We start from the raw sequence: 16,979 nt of genomic DNA, 5'->3' as shown, positions 1-16,979 counted from the left end.
GCAATCTTTAACACCCTTCCATCTCTGTATTCCACAGATATTCGCAATGCTTCCTTTTGTTGTAATACTTGAATACCTCTCTATCTGAAAGTCAAAGAAGAGAAAACATCACATTTTAAAAAGAAAAGAAATAAAAGCATTGAATACCATGAAGATAAATTGCATGCATCAGTTTTTAGGTAAGAGTCTTAAAATCTTCCAGGGACTCCTAAGAAAACTCTGCCTGCAAACGACCTAATAACCCTTAGGTATGCAATTTGTAAATGAAGTTTCCAGAATTGGAAGTTTACAAGCAATCTATTTGCCATTACTGACTAGTTCTTATTCTCCTCTAAAGATAAATGTGCTGATCTCAGTGTGAGGGAAACTCTAACTTTCTTGGCTTAACAAATACTTTGGTTGTCAGAAAATCTCTGGCCTCATTAGCAGAATGAAATTTCCCCATGTCATGAATTCCCCAAGTCACACTGCCTGAATAGAACACTCTATCTTAATTTTTTTTCTTCAATTTTAGTTTTCTATGGCTGTCCAAGAGTTTGCAAGCTTTGAAGCTTCTCCTGATGCCCCAGACTTCGTTGTAAAAGTTCTCCTGGAAATAACCAGGACAAAGTGATAGCAAGTCAAAGTCTGCGAGGCTAGGAGACAAAAGTGGGGGTGCTCTGGAAACGAAGTCACTGTTGATTCCCTTGTTCTATGTGAACTGTTTGGAAGGTCCAGAAGCCCCTTAAATATACATTAAAATTACTTTGACCTAGATCTACCTTGCCAGACACCTTTTGTAGGATAGAAAATGCAAATTTTTCTTTCTTTTTTTTTCTGTTTTTTTTTTTTCAATCTCTCTCTCTTACTTACACACACACACACACACACACACACATATACACACACACTATTTGGTCTTTTATGCACTTTTCTCTTTAAGTACACATCCACAAAACTTGATTTTGCTTCCTCCTTGTAAAATTACTATAAATGCTTGTTCTTCTTTTCTTCTTACAAAATTAATTCATGGCCACTGTAGAGTCCTTTAAGAAATAGAAGCAAGGCTTAAAGTAACTCTAAAATTATCTGTAACCTTATCCATTCAGGCAATACGCTCCTAATATGTCGATACTGTTAGATTTTGTCTCTATCTGTCAAATTGAGTTTGTTTACTTTTTAGTTTTACTATTAACACATGTGGCATCATACCATAGAGATTAATTTGTCACTATGTTTTCAAAAACTTGAGATTATGTTGAAATATTCTTTTGGTGATATCATATAACATTATCCATGGCTACATACTAAATTTTTTATTTCTTGAGGTATAGTTCACATAAAGTTCACGATTTGAGTGTTCAATGCAATGGTTTTTAGTATGTTGGTTATTTTGTGCAATCAACACTGTTAATTCCACATCACTTCCATCACCCCCAGAAGAGACCCCATACATCTTAGCAGTTATTCCTAATTCACGTCCTCCATCCCCTGGCCACCTACTCCTCTTTCTGTCTCTAATGAGTAAATTATGCAAATAATTGTATAAACAAACAGAGGTAATTTCAAACAGCAGAGATATCTGGCAAGACTCTTGGAAAATACAAAGTTGAACTTCAATAAACAGCAAATAGTAACACAACTGGCAAAATCATTCCTACATAGCATAGTGTTCTAGATAACACTATGGTTATCTGGAAAAAGGATTCATCACTTGTCTGGAGCAGTCAAGGAGGGCTTTTTTGAAGTAGATGGCCTGGAAGGATGCAGTGGATTTGAACTAAAGAAATGCTCTTAGAGCATAGTCTATATCAGAAAGAGCAGAGTGTCTTTCAACTAGGGGCTCCAGATTGGCTGCGTTCAAATCTTTATTCTACTTTCTACTGGGGCAAGTTCTCTTACCTTTCTAAGCCTCAGTTCCCCAGTTTGTACCTACTTTATACAGTGGTTGTGTAGAGTAAATAAAATGAACTTTGGAGGAATTCTGACCTTAAGAAGTGTTAAATAAGCTATTACGAGATGTATAGTTAACCAAAAATGGTGGAAAGGAATGTGCCTGATGGTTATACTTAAGATAAGGCTGAGAGGGTCCAGCATAACATGGAGAAAGCTGTGTGAACTAATGAGGAGCTGTCCAGAGAGGAATTACTGTCTCAGTGACCAATGGTATCTTATCGATATCCTGATGTCACCTTGAGGACTTTCCCTTGATTGCCCTTAACTTGAACACAGATATAGAATACAGAATTCTGGGTTTTAGGTGTGGAAGCAATTATAAATATATAATTATGTTGTCTTGGTGACTGGAGTCCTTGTTCTGTCAAGAACACCCAGTGAACTAAGGGTTATGATTTATTTAATAGCCATATAGTCAGGTTACCTGATCTCTAAGGTACATTCTGTTTCCATATTACTGTCATCACTACTGATACATATTTATTAAACATCTGTGATATGTAGACACTCCATAAGCTCTTTACATGGATCATCACATTGGATCATCACAACATCCCTTTAAAACAGGAGTTATACTTAATCTCCACAGTACAGATACAGATGAGAAATGTAAGGACCAAAGAGGTTAAACAATGTGTCCTAAGACAAATATTTTGTACAGATGAAATGGGCATTTGCCAATAATCTTGTGAAGGTGTCAGGAATAGAATATGAACTCTTAACCCACAATGTAAAGAGTTTTTATCATCAATCATTTATTGGTATTAATATTTTTAGGATGTTCTCTCAGAGGAGGGAGGAGATTTATTCTAATGTGCTAGAGAACCTATTTTAATAACAAATGCAAAGATTACCCTAAGTGTTTTTGTGTGTGAACAAATATACTGTGTATAGGATATATGGATTAAGGAGAAAAGAATGAAAAGGTTACTCCTTTTTACATAACATTTTTTTTTCACAAACATAAATACGATGGAGTTGTGCTTTTTTAACCAAGGGGGCGCTAGTCAGTTGTACACCACATATTTCATCAACCTCACTTATTCTCCCACCTGGCCTTCCCACCCCCTCTCCTTGGTCACAGTAACCCCCCCACCTTGCAATTACACATTCACCGGTCCATATTACTCATTTGACCCTAACTTGTTTTCTGCTTACTCTACTGGTGTAATTTTTAAAACTTTAACTTTTTAAAGATCAGAAATTTGTGTTATAACTATGTGTGACTCTCCCTTAAGATCTAATACGCAGGCGCTCACAAATCCAAGTACCTAAATTAGAGAGATCACGGGTTTCAGATGCAGGAAACCTAGATTTGGATTCCTATTCAGCCATGCATGCACTGGTAACTTGGGGATTTGAGTAGCATGCTTTTTCAGTTTCAGTGTCTACAAAATGGAGCAAATAGTATTATTGACATTAATGGGATTTATATCATAAACTGAGAAAAGGTATGTGGAAGCACATTGCAAGTAATTATTGTAAATATGCTGAAATCCTTTATGAATGAACGTTTACTAAATATCTTCAGGATTGAATGAATGACTTTATCAAGTAGGGGGAAAAAACAACAACAACAAAAAATAACAGAAGAGTGAGATCTCTAAGGAAGAATCAGGAGTAAGTCAGTTTCCTGAAAGAATATCGACTGCCGCTAGATCATATGACATAGTAAGTCAGTGAATCTACCCATTTTGTTCATTACTGTATCCACAAAACCAGACACACAGCAACTGTTCACTAAATATTTGGTAAAGTAACATATATACAGTCTGTGGGATTATTAGCGAGCATGTGAGTGAAGTCAAAATAGCCCGGTGTTTGAAGGATGAGTACAATCTGGAAAACAGAATGTATAGAGGAAGGTAAGAATAATGTTACTGAAGTAAAAACACACTTTTTTTTCATATTGGTTAGAGCACAAGATTTGTGTGATATAAGAAAAGAGGAAGATAAGCCCCCAAAGAATAAAAAGGATGGATTCCAGAGGGCCTTGCATGGGAGCTTAATAACTAGGAACTTCACGCAGAAACTAATGACTGCTAATATACACATTTACTATGTACTAGATAATATTCTAAGTACGAAATCTGTACAAACCTCATTTAACAGGTTTAACTCTGACAATCACTCTGAAAGATAGCTATTACTGTGGATCCCATGTTTTAAATGGAAAAAAGTGAGGCACAGGGAAGCTAAGTAGCTTGGCCAGGGTCATCCAGCTCGTCAGTGGTGGAGTTGGTAGTTGAATCCAGGGAATCTGGTTTCAGATCCACCCTCTTTACAACTGCATTCATTGCTCTGTGCAATAGGCAGGTATTAACTCTGAGTTCTTCAGAGAGTCCTCTTTCAGTTACCTTTTGCTGCATAACAAGCCACCTCAAAGCTGAGTGGCTTAAAACAGAAACACTTATTTCTCACTACCAAGTTGTTGAGCAATCAGTTCTATTTCAGGTTATGTTGGTTATGGCACTGGAATTAATGGAAGGTCCAAACGGCCTCAGTGGAACAGTCAGAGCTGGCTGTTGGCTGGGAGCTCTGCTAGAACTATAGGTCTTGGGTCCCCATATTTCTTTGTGTACGCCTGGCCATGTGGCTGTTTGGCCTTCCTCACAGCATGGCATGGGGGTTCCAAGAAGGAACAGTCAAAGAAGAAGGAAGAGAATGGTGCCAGTTCTCTTATGACCTGTGTTCAGAAGTTCTAGAACACCACTTTTGCCGCCTTCTGTTGGTCATAATAGTCATGAGGAGAGAACCGACTCAAAAGGAGGAGAAATAAACTTCATCCACAATGCATTTACAGAGAGGGAAAAGGCAACTGTGGTACAGCTAGACAATGGAATAACAGTCAGTGCTAAAAAGAAATGATGCATTAAAGCTGTGAAAAGCAAGGAGGAACCTTAATTGCATATTACTAAGTAGAAGAAGCCAATGTGAAAAGGCTATAGACTGTATGATTCAAACTGTATGATACTCTGGAAAAGACACAACTATGGAGACAATAAAAGATTAGTGGTTGGTGGGGGTGGGTGGTGAACAGGTAAAGGAAAGATTTTTTAGGACAGTGAAAATACTCCGTATGATACTATAATGATGGCTACATGTCAGTATACATTTAAGTAAAGTCATCGAATGCACAACACCAAGAGCGAATCCTAGCGAAACTATGGACTCAGTGATTATGATGTGTCTGTGTACATCCATCAATGCTAATAAGTGTACCACTCCAGTAAGGGATGCTGATAATGGGGGAAGCTGTGCATGTGTGGGGACAGGATCGTATGTGGGAAACCTCTGTACCTTCCTCTCAATTTTGCTGTGAACCTACAACTGTTCTAAAAAAAATTCTCTTTTAAAGATTGATGATGGCTCTCTTTGGAAGTCATCTACTTCATATCTAAAGTTATAGGAAGAGCATAGCTACCTTCAGAACCCTCAGTCATTTGAACTACTGATCATCATATATGGAGGAGGAATTTCTATTGTGAAGACTAAGCATCCTTGTCTAGCCTTTCTCCCGTGAGAGGCTGCAACTAGCATTGTGTATTACAGCAAAAGCTGTTATTTGAGCAACCGACTTTGATTTCACAAAAAATAGAATGTAGATATGATGGCCCAATAATAATGACATGATTATTACAGTGGCTCAGAAAAAAAAATTTCTAAACGCTTACTATTCCTTGCCAGTTTGTCTTTGCCATTGAAGGGTATGAGATGCAGTTGTTTAACACATTTGACAGTAGATTATAGTAGAATTAAATGCTAGTGGAAAACAAAGTTCTGTTAATGGCTCTGAATAATCTAAATGTAGAAATTATTCTAATTCAATGGAGGGTAAAATTATAGGATGTTGAATTCTTTCCAACAAGATGAATTGGGAAGATCAGATAGGGAGATTAAATGCAGACGACTCCATAGATTTGTACTGTAACACCAAGGAGAAAATTATGCAGGGAGGGTGGGGAAGAAAGACAGAATTCTAGAACACAAAAAAGCAGATTCCAGTTCATTAACTATAGGGCTGTCATGGAGCCCACAGATTTTGTGACAGTACAGTAAAGATAAATAGTTATAAAGACTCCACCTGTTCAGTGATAAAATTCCTAACTATTGAAAAGATTTTTGCATTTGTGGATGAATGGTCCTTGCCAGATAAAGCTGAAATGATGGCATGTCAGCTCATTTCATCTGCTGTAAAGGTTTTTAAAGGAGAGATGTTGAGTTATTCTTTGTTTTCTTAAAAGCAGGCTAGGCAATTTAAAATCAGACAATGTTCTCTGTAGTAAATAGTCATGCCTACTAAAGCACATATTTGAGCATTGCTTACTAATAAGAATCAGTAGTTAACCTCAAAATCCATTATTTACTGATCATTTACATGTTCAATAAGGTTTTATTGAATAGTTAATACATCACACCACATTAGACAGTGTAGTTATGTAAAGGTGAATTAAATACATAAGCTCTGTCCTCAAAAAGTTATACTTATACTAGTTAAGGATCTAAATATGCCAAACATAGTACAGCACCATCCCTTTAATAAAGTGTTTGGGGCACACGAGGGCTATTTTGAGACCGAGGATTGGTGATGGCCTAGATGACATGCTTTCAGGAAAACTTCACAGAGGAAAAATATTGTGGAATATGGATATTACAAGGATGTGTTAAAGCATGGATAAGATGTGGAATTGTAAGAAAACATTATAGATTTGAGATGTGATTGAGAGTGGAAGGATGTGGGGAAAGAATGCTAGACATGACATTGGCAGTATCGGCCGGAGTCGTATGTAAAGGATCTGGCATGCCAAACTAAAATATGCATTACTGGTCTTATAAGTGATAGGTGCGGTAGCAGGTGAGGTAAGTTACTTTATGCAGTCGCAGAAAATGACACCCTCTTCTTCATGCCTGTGATCACTAATGTCACTTTTTCCTTCACAGGACACATCCAATTCAGACTATTTACCACGCTGGTCCATATTTCTTCACTCTGGGCCCTGGGTTTATAAAACAGTGTCTATCTGACTCAGTGCTAGTCATCATGGTGACACTATTTCTTAACACTTTTACCAAAATTACATGTGACCCTTCTGTTCATAACTAATTGGCTAAAGTGAGTCATGTGTCCATTACTGATTTCCTGAAGAAAGGGAACCATGACAAAGAAAATGAAAATATTTGGTGAAGAAGAATAAAATCTATCACAAAGACATGATAATTCTTTATACTTTAAGCAGAAAGGTTGATTTAATAAATCACATACGTACTATCTCAAAATCTTCTTGGAGTCCAGAAAATAGGAATTAGAGATTAAGATTTTGTTGCTATGTCCATGGTAAGAGAATCTGACAATGTCATTGCAGTGGAGAACAGAGAAAGAAATAGAGATCTTATCTGAGGTGCGAAATCCTTAAAACTTAATAAACAACTGAAAATTAAGAGACAAATTACATCTAGAATTCCTCCAGTGTATCTGGTGTGAGTACCAGGGTTGATGGAGAAACTATTGTTTGTATGAGGGAATTAAAGAAAAGGAGTAGCTTGATTACTGAATAAGATAATATATCAAGTGATAGAAGACGTTCACTAGAAGACAAATAATTTGTCCAGTGTGCAGAGCCTAGCCTTAGACCATGAAGCTATGTGTTTAATGTCTTTGTATGCTGATTATTACTTATAAAGGTGTTGGAGTCAGGCACACAAAGTTCAAGTTCTGCCCTCATTCCTTATCAGGGGGGTAGTATTAGGCTAGGGACTTACTCACTTTAAAGTAAATTTGCTCTGATATAGAATGAGGATTTTAAAAGATGCTAGTTTTATAGCTTTGTTGAAAGTTATAAAATGATGCATGTAGAATACTAAATAAAGTGGCATCAATTTATAATTCCTTTTTGCAAAGTTTTTCCAAAGTGGAAGGAGGGGACAACAACTCAAGCCTAGCGGTGTTGCCCCCGTGGTGGGTTGGCCTATGGGACCTGGAGCCCAGGCTCCAGCTGAATGGGCAGGAATGCATGNNNCCTAACCCATCAACGTCCGTGATGGGCCCACCAAGCTTGAGCAAGGGTCAAACCTTGATGTCCACGCCATATAGGCGCCGGATTCCTGACTGGGTGAGTGACAAGGTCCACCAAGCTAAAAGACCAGACCTTTCCAGAAAAAGAAATCAAACTGTGAAAAGCTTTCCACAGGCTAAATTTTTTTCTGCAAAAACGCGGAATCGACTCCAGCAGCCAGACTCCAACAGAAGGGCTAGACCAGAGCGCATTGTGTCTGGGAGCTTGTTCTGGAAACCACTGCCACATGCTCTGTCGGGCTCTTGCAGGAGGGAGAGGTGCCAGGCCCTGACCGCTGATGCCCAAGTCCAAGAGAGAGCAGCCTCAGACCCCGGCAGAGGAAACAAGATGGTGTTTTCAGCAAGAGGTTCTATACTAAAGCACTTTTTTTTTTTTGTCTCCCCTTCCAAAAAAAAAAAGTGTTTCCGAATTTCTGACAGTAATTTGGGGGACTCAAAAATAATAAACTGGGATTCCTGTGAATTCTCAGAAATCCTAAATCATTGGTTTTCTGGACTTTCCTTAACATTATTTACACGTTTTAAATAATGAGTGACCATAATAATAAACAGTAAGTCAGACTGTGACAGAGGGTGTTAGGGTCATATTAAAATATGAAGAGTTTGTATGTGTATATATATTTATACACACACACATATATATGTGTACATGTATTATATATGTTTAAATACATATATATGTATACATGTATATATGGGTATATATGTATATATATAAATATGTATAAAAGATATATATATATATATGTAGAAAGGAGCTTCAAGGAGCTATACACAATGGAAAACTTTTATAGGCAGAAGAGATCAAGAACAGGAAGTTAGACTATACAAAAAAGTGGTTTTGTTATCCTCTGGTAACTTCCCTTTAAGGGGATAAGAGGGTTCCATCAGGAGAGTTACCTAACTAGTGCTGATCAGGTGATACATGATTGACTGGCTTAAGATTCCATTTCTGGAAACTGTAATTAAGCCTGGGTTTTGTGAGGTAGAGCTTAGCATAAGTGACTCCATTTTGGACTTGTTGTCTTGTATGTGTATATGTATATTTAAATATATATGCATAGCTTATTATTATGATTACAGACTGCATTTTGGGATGTGTGTATATTTCAATAACATAAAAATTATCTGTATATGCTGCAGATATTCAATAGTAGAAACATTAGAAGGGGAATATTGATGGCATACAAATGGCAAAGTATTTAAAATGTCAAAAATCATTTAAAAATTAAGATAATACTGCAATATTGAATACTGAAAAAGTTATCATTTATTATTCTTTGAATAAAATCTTAAACACGCAAAGTATTAATTGTTCTATCTAATAGCTTTGATCTTTGTTTCATGAGAAATATTTCAGAGGCACAACTTTTTTAACTTTCCCGTTCACGTTGGTTGAATTACTATGTGTATGTACCCAAGCATCTCGGTGTTCATCATTAGCATGAATTTTGCTTCATCTAAACTCATTTCCACTTTTATGATAAAAATAATTTTCTGCTTACACTAATTTTGGTTCTGCCTTTGAAATTGGTTCTGCTTTTGCTAATTCAGAACTTTGAGCATTGCTGATTTTACCAATGAGAGAGTATTCCACAAAAACCATTCACACCTTCCCTTTGCATTTCTTCTGTTAAAAACATTTACAAAGAATTGTAGCCTAGAGCAAAGTTTTGAACACTGAAGAATTCCAGTGAATGTAATTGGATAGTATTCAAATAACATATTTGGTTGTACTAGTGAGGTTAACAACACTACACGGAATTAGGTGTCAAAAGTGGCATTTAGGTACTTATTTTGCTTTGAAGACCTGTTATTTCCTGGGACACTACTCACAGAATTTGTATAAAGTACATTATGCCATCAAACTTATTTTCTTTGCAGTAATGACTCACCATTAGCAGAAGAGTCCATGAACATACATTTGGATCATGGCAGCAGTTTTACCCAAGAACCTAATTGTTCTCCCCCATGGACCCCTGTATAGTTTCCCAGAAATGTCAACCTTAACTTTTAATAATGTTTTCTGTTCTTGCTTCAGACATGATATCTATATATTCTATGAAATAGAAACATGTCTATGTTGTTAAACTTTAATTCCTGTGAGAGAATTATATTACTAAGTCATATCATATATTATTAAATATTATGTTTCTCCAAATGTGCATCTTATTTATATCAGGAATCAGGATTAAAAAATCATAAATATCCCAAGAATTTCCTGGAAGGAATTTCCAAATGGAGACTTTAGCTACCACATATTAAGTACCCAAGAATCTTATTTGTTTTTTCTTTCTTCTTACTCTTTATTTCCTCTTTTGTTTTCTTCCTTATCATCATCATCATCATCATCATAAGCATCATAGGAGTCAGATAGGCCTGGTTTCCTAAAATTGTTCTGCTACCAAGTAAAAAATACAAGTAACACTAACATTGCAATGCTGTGAGCATTAAGAGAAATGATAATTGTGACTGATACAAAATATATGATCAGTAAATTTAATCACAGCAATCAGTAAGCATGTCTATGCTTCTTAAGTATAGTAGACAAAAAGATATGAGTGTTAGTAAATCAAGAAGCATATGTGGGCATAAAGGATTTCTCCTTTTTAAGATATGCTGGGAGTAAGGTATGAACATAGAGATTATGACAGAGCACAGTTCCACAGTAGAGATTCCCATGATTCAAGTAGTCACACTGGATTTACAGCCATTTATTTTGATAATATGAGCAAAATTTTAGGAACAAGGTCATGCTAATTACAGGGGGAAGAAAAGCCTTCCAAATATATGTTATATTCTGCATTAAAAGTTAATACAGCCCGATTGTGTATGATTTCTAAGGCTGCACTATTCTAAGTGATGTGATGTTCAAAAAAACACAAAAAAGCAAAAAAACCTTAAGAGGCATAACTGAGATGCTGAAACATTTAGAAAGAAGTCAGTCTCTCTAATTAGAATCTTCCTTAGGCAGAAAGCTGGAATCGTACTTCATTTTCAGCTACAAGATTCAATATACAAAATAAATGTTGTTTTCCCGCATTTATCACAAAAATGCAGTGCACTAGCACTCTGCCTTCCCATGTTCCCTGTGGCTTGATCTTTCCAGGTAATAGAAGCTGCATGAAATTCCCATTGTTCTGTATGGAAACAGAGGCATCATTAGCCTCAAAACATTTAATGAGTGCCGTTCTTATTATGCTTACTCCTTACCCCTGCCCATCTCCAAAAAAAAAAAAAAAAAAAAAAAAAAAAAAAAAAAGAAAAGAAAAGAAAGAATGAATGAGAAAGAAAGAAAGAAAGAAAGAAAGAAAGAAAGAAAGAAAAAGAAAGAAGCCAAGAGCTTATTTGACAAAAGTAGAATAATTGTTCAAATGGATTTTTTAAACAAGAAAAAAGAATAAAGAAATCTGCTTTTGAGTCATCTGTTTCCATCTCCACTATTTCTTTATCCCGTGGCACAGCTATTCTTTGTTTCTGTCTTATTCAGGCGAACGAGCTGATCCAGACATATTTAATGAGGTGAAATGTATTCTGCAGACCACCCGAATTTGCAGCCAAATCGCTTACTCTGCAGCAGAGACAAGATCTGTCACCTCACGGGCCCTGAAATGTACGGAAGGCCACAGATAATTTCTACAGGATTGACCCCGCAGGGATTGAATAGATACGTTTCTATTTTAGCTGGTCTGAAATGGAAAAAATGGGGTGTTCTCAGCTCTTTTGCTACCCTTTTTTAATAACCAACTCATATATTGAGTTATGGGTATTTGCCTGTAATAAACAGCTATTAGACATTTCAGCAACATCGTATAGAATTAGGGGGGTACGAGGAACTCAGCTGAAACTTCACTGCATCTTCTAAGAAAGTGGAATTATTCCATAGCAGTTCAATCCTGTTCTCCTGGGTTTAGGTTAAAGATGTGCCATCATCATATGGCTTATGAGACAATTTTTTTTTAAGCACAATGAGGGTAATTTTAGATGTTGAAAATGGGATAACAATGTACTTCAGATACAAATTTGATTTCAGGTTTATTCTTTTTCAATGGCTTTATAATATGTCCAAATTTGCTTTAGTTTGAATCTTCTCCCATAGACTTAAAAAAAAAAAAAACTAATAAAACTCTAGTGGTTTCACATTTCAATAAAATTAGTATTTGGTAGAGTGCAGAATTTCAGTTGTTAGTTTATTTCTTTCTTCAATCCAAGACTCTATTTATTCATTCAACAAACACTTTGCACCCATTTTGTCCACACAGACTTTTCTTTAAGAAATATTTTCTCTTTATACTTCATATGGGATTAGACAAGCATCTTCCAGTTCTAGAAAAGAAAAGAAAAAAAAAAGATAGTATACAAAACAAAGACAAAAACCAAAACTAAAAATCCCAAATGTATCCATGCTTGCCCAAATCAGTCATTCTCTGTAGTATTCTCTCCAAGGAGCCAGGTTTTCTCCACCTATGCATATGAATATGCAGCCATTCATTACTATAGAAACCATGAGTTTTCTAAAATATCCCACCAAAAGATTTAGGGCAAATTTTCTCTAGAGGTCTCTGAAAGTATGGAAGAATCTCAAAGAAGATCTGGAACAATTTAGGATTACGTAAACTCTTAACGACACTCTTTTGACTTAATGGTCTCATACTGTATAACAGAAAAATCAACCACCTTTTCACAGTATCATCGATTTTTGAAGATTGTTTTGAACGATAAATGAATTATGTGTATTGAAGATTTAACCAATTTAGTGGAACAGATTTTGTGATACATCAAACTAAGTCATTGCTTTCACCTCATTTTGTAGTTTGTATTCACAGACGTCCCTAAGCCTATAACCTTTTGCTTCCCATTTGCTTACAGTGTCTATACTGTGACTATAAAAACATTGCTAAGGAAGCTCAGTGCTCCAAGGTGTAAGCATTATACCCACAAAAACTAGCAAACAAAGAACAAACAAAAACCCATGAGCTGTGTTTAAGTCAATATGTTACTCTTTCTACAAATATTGGACCTGGTAGCTTACAGCTCTACAGGTCACAAGTGCTATTTCTAAATTCATAATGAAGTCCCAACTAGGAATAAGTTAAGATAGGAGTATAGTGGCCACAGGAAAAGTAAAGAAAAAAAAATTACGAAAACATGTAGATCAGCCTGGCCCTCCCTTTCTACCTGCACCCTGAGTGAAGTGTCAGTGTAACCACTGTGCTTCCAGGAAAATTCACAGCCCACAAGGTGATTGTTCCATGAGTTTGTCCCTAGCAATTCTATTTTACCAAAGAAAAGCTCTCAATTTCTATTGGCCTTGAGCCAGAGACTTGGATTTAATTCTTATTTCCATCTCATTACTAACTGTGGGCCTAGTCAACTTTATTAATCTATTCCTGTTTGCTCATCTCTGAGGATAATAATGTATTTTTTTCCACCAATAGTGTTATTATGAAGATTAAATAGAGACTATAGAAAGATAGCAATTAAGACAAAGAGCATAAAGGATGTTGCAAAGTGAGGGGCAAAGAAAATTCTGGCAAAACCAACTGAGAAAAAGAAGGGATTCTTTGCATATTTACCTGTTCTGTAACATATTTTTTGACAGAAGGGACTGGTTCTAGCTTTTTTCTGCATAAACAATGACTTATAGATGGTAGGCATTCAATACACTTACGTTGGTTGAATGTTGCTGACCCCCTCTTTGAACTCATCTTCTATCATAATTTCTTCCTTTCTTACTGCAATCACTACACTAGTTTTCCTGCTGCTGTTCAGATATACCAAACTCATCCTCATCTTAGGATCATTTTTTTTTGTTCTGTGAGCTGAAATTGTTCTTTCCCCATATATCTTAAAGAATTGTCCTTCTCATTATTCAATTCTCTGCTGAAATATCATGCCTCAGGAGGACGTCACCTGAAATCCAATATCTAAAACAATGCACCACTTTAGTACTCTTTACCTTCTGCACAATGTTTATAGTCAATTTTAATAATTTTCTTTTTTTCTGTATCCCCCGTGGAAAGATAAACTCCATGAGCACAAGGACCTAGTCTATATCATTGTCTTATATTTCTGACTATATTTGCTGATTAATATTGTGGCCAACAAACGTATGAAAAGGTATTTAATATTATTAGTGATCTGGGAAATAAAAACCAAGATCATAATGCAATACCATATTATACACAATCAACTGGAAAAAAAATAAAGGTTATGGAAATATCAAGTACTAAAGAGGATGTTGACCACATGATCACTATGATTTCCATGTGACTGGAGTGGAAATGTTTGCAAACATTTTGAAAAACGATTTGACATTATCCTGTAACAGTAAACATCACATAAATTTGTGACATAAACACATTATTCAATTATACACATAAAAGAGGGGACATAGACAAGAATGTTCTTGGAAAAAGCCCAAAAAAATCCAATAGTCCATCAGTGTGAGATAAGATTAACAATGACATATTCACACAAAAACATGACACAGAGCTCTAACTAAATGAATGATAAACAGTTCAATTTCATCAAAATGCTTAAGCTGTATATGTGTTTTTCTCACTCCTTTGCTACTTCTGAGTTCCTGCATTCAATAAATAATCAAGATCTGTCCATTGAGCCTTCTCCACATCTCATGGATCCTTTCAGGGTTCTTCACTTTGAATGTCATTAGTGTAATTCATCCCATCGTAATCTTGTTCATGAATTAGTGGAAAAAATCCTCCTAGATTTCCTCCTAAATCACTCCTCATCTTCTTTGCCATGAAGCTCAAATTTGGTAGTTCACATTTTGTGTTCTGTGTAACTGTCTAGTTATTTGTCCCTTCCCAATCTCTAATCTAGACTTACCGAAAGAATTCAATTACATAGGTTTGCCTTTTCAGAATATTTTTTAAGTTTTGGCCATTAGAATTGTTTTCTGTACTTCAAATACACCAACAGTGAATCATCATCTCTGGCAAGTCTCACTCCCATTAATTTTAGATCTCAACCTAGCATCTCAGTTCAGATATCACTGTAGCTCTGAGCTCTTTTCTATCCCTCTAAAGAACAGATTCTTGTCTTTCTTATTTGTATCAAACTGTCCTTCCCCCATGACATCACATTGCACATATTACCTTGCTCCTTGGCTATAGTCTTCACTAATCCAAAACCTTAATAAAGGCTTAATGAAGCTTAATGTATAAGATTAATCACAGGAAAGGTTTTCTGTTTGTGATCATATTCCCAATTTTTTCCACGGTGACTGGTATGCAGTTAATCTTCTGTATATATGTATAATCAGTGAACAAAGCGGAAGAGAAGTTTGAATCACAAACAATGTAAAAACTATTGACTTGTCATATAAGTAAAGACAAAGGTGTTTCCAATAAACTGAGGTGCCTAAACATCTTTAATAATTATATTAAACCCTACCTACTTGGAATGCTCATACTACTTCTATTTCTATTTGATGCATATTACATAGTGCTTTTTGTTATTTAAATGTCTTGATGTAAGTTGGACTAATTTAAAACTTTTCAGGGATTACTGGAAAATTGGGGAAGTAGAAAAGCCTTTTGACAGTGTTCCATGCTACTAACTAAACGTGATAGTTGATCAAATGTTTATATGCAGCTGTTTTATGAATATATGAAAATGTACTTTATAAATAGTAAAATACTATGTAAGATGAAGATACATTTACTCCAAGTATACCCCATGCTAAATATACCCCGTACTATAGCTTATTTCTCATCTTTGTAAAACTTACGATCTAGTTGTGGACACGGCATTGTAACCATAGAGCATAACCATGTGATATATAGGAAATGCTGACTAGAAAAATATTTAAGTGGGGAAAAGTCCAGGGCAGGCTAGAGAATAAAGGCTTTAAGAAGAATTGAATATCTTGTGAGCTTTAAACTATAACCTGAACAAGGTGTGGTTTAGATACACAGAAATAGAAATGGTTAATTGAAATTCAATTGGCAGGGCAGTATTTCATTAAGGGAATACAAAAAGGACTTGGAATCCTAGGTCACAATTATGCTGTTAAATCTCTCAGTGGAAATGGCTGACAAAAATGCTATCAGTCTCCCTTTGGGTTGAGTACCATCTAAAAGGCAACATGGAGAGTGTTTGTAAATTACACAGTTCGCTGCGTTTCCCTGTCTACCCAGGATCACAGATAGCTGCTGCTTTACAACACAACTTGATCAATATTTTCCAGAGATCTGATTCAATAAATCATAGTCAACCTTTGTCACTGTGCATTTGAATTGTATATTTTATACTGAATTCGAAAATATTTTTAGTAATATCTATTAAAATGTAAAGATGGACATATGAATTATTTTCTAATAGCAGAAATGCTACCATGGTCTGTGAGAGTAAGGGTGAGTTTCTGTCTTCACTGCTGAATCACTAGTGTTGACATGTAGTAGGTGATCAATCAGTTTTTGTTGAATAAATGAATGGATGTAATAATATATTTAATTAACAATTGTATTCACTATTATGAGTCAATAGAGAAATATATACCTGGGCTTCCTTAAAAAGAATTTTATATAAGAACCCTTTTCCATAATTTAATCGTCATTCAATCTTGTGTGCTAAGACTTCAGTGATATGGTGGAGAAAATGGGAAGAATTCAGAAATGCCTGGGTATGAGGAAGGGAGGGCAGGGGGCAAAGTAAGCAATCCACTGGAGCTATTTCTTAAGAGCTACCTGACTTTCTAGAAAATAACCCAGTGTTCACAGAAAACATAGAATTGTGTGAAACAATAGGCTAGAGAAACTCAATATAGATCCCATGCACGGTGACTAATGCATACATGGCAGGAAATGTAGCATTAAGTAAGAAAGACAGAAACATTCTAAAATGTATTTATAGCAATATCTTAAACAATAATTTTTAGATGCCCTACAAAGTCCATCCTGAGGGATGGTGAGGAAGGAAGCGGGACTGATGTTCAAGTTGGGGG

The sequence above is a fragment of the Ursus maritimus genome, unplaced genomic scaffold (genome assembly GCF_017311325.1).
Source record: "Ursus maritimus isolate PB19 unplaced genomic scaffold, ASM1731132v1 scaffold_8, whole genome shotgun sequence".
Taxonomy (NCBI): domain Eukaryota; kingdom Metazoa; phylum Chordata; class Mammalia; order Carnivora; family Ursidae; genus Ursus; species Ursus maritimus.
The sequence above is the reverse complement of the archived record's forward strand: the minus strand, read 5'-3'. Positions refer to the sequence as shown.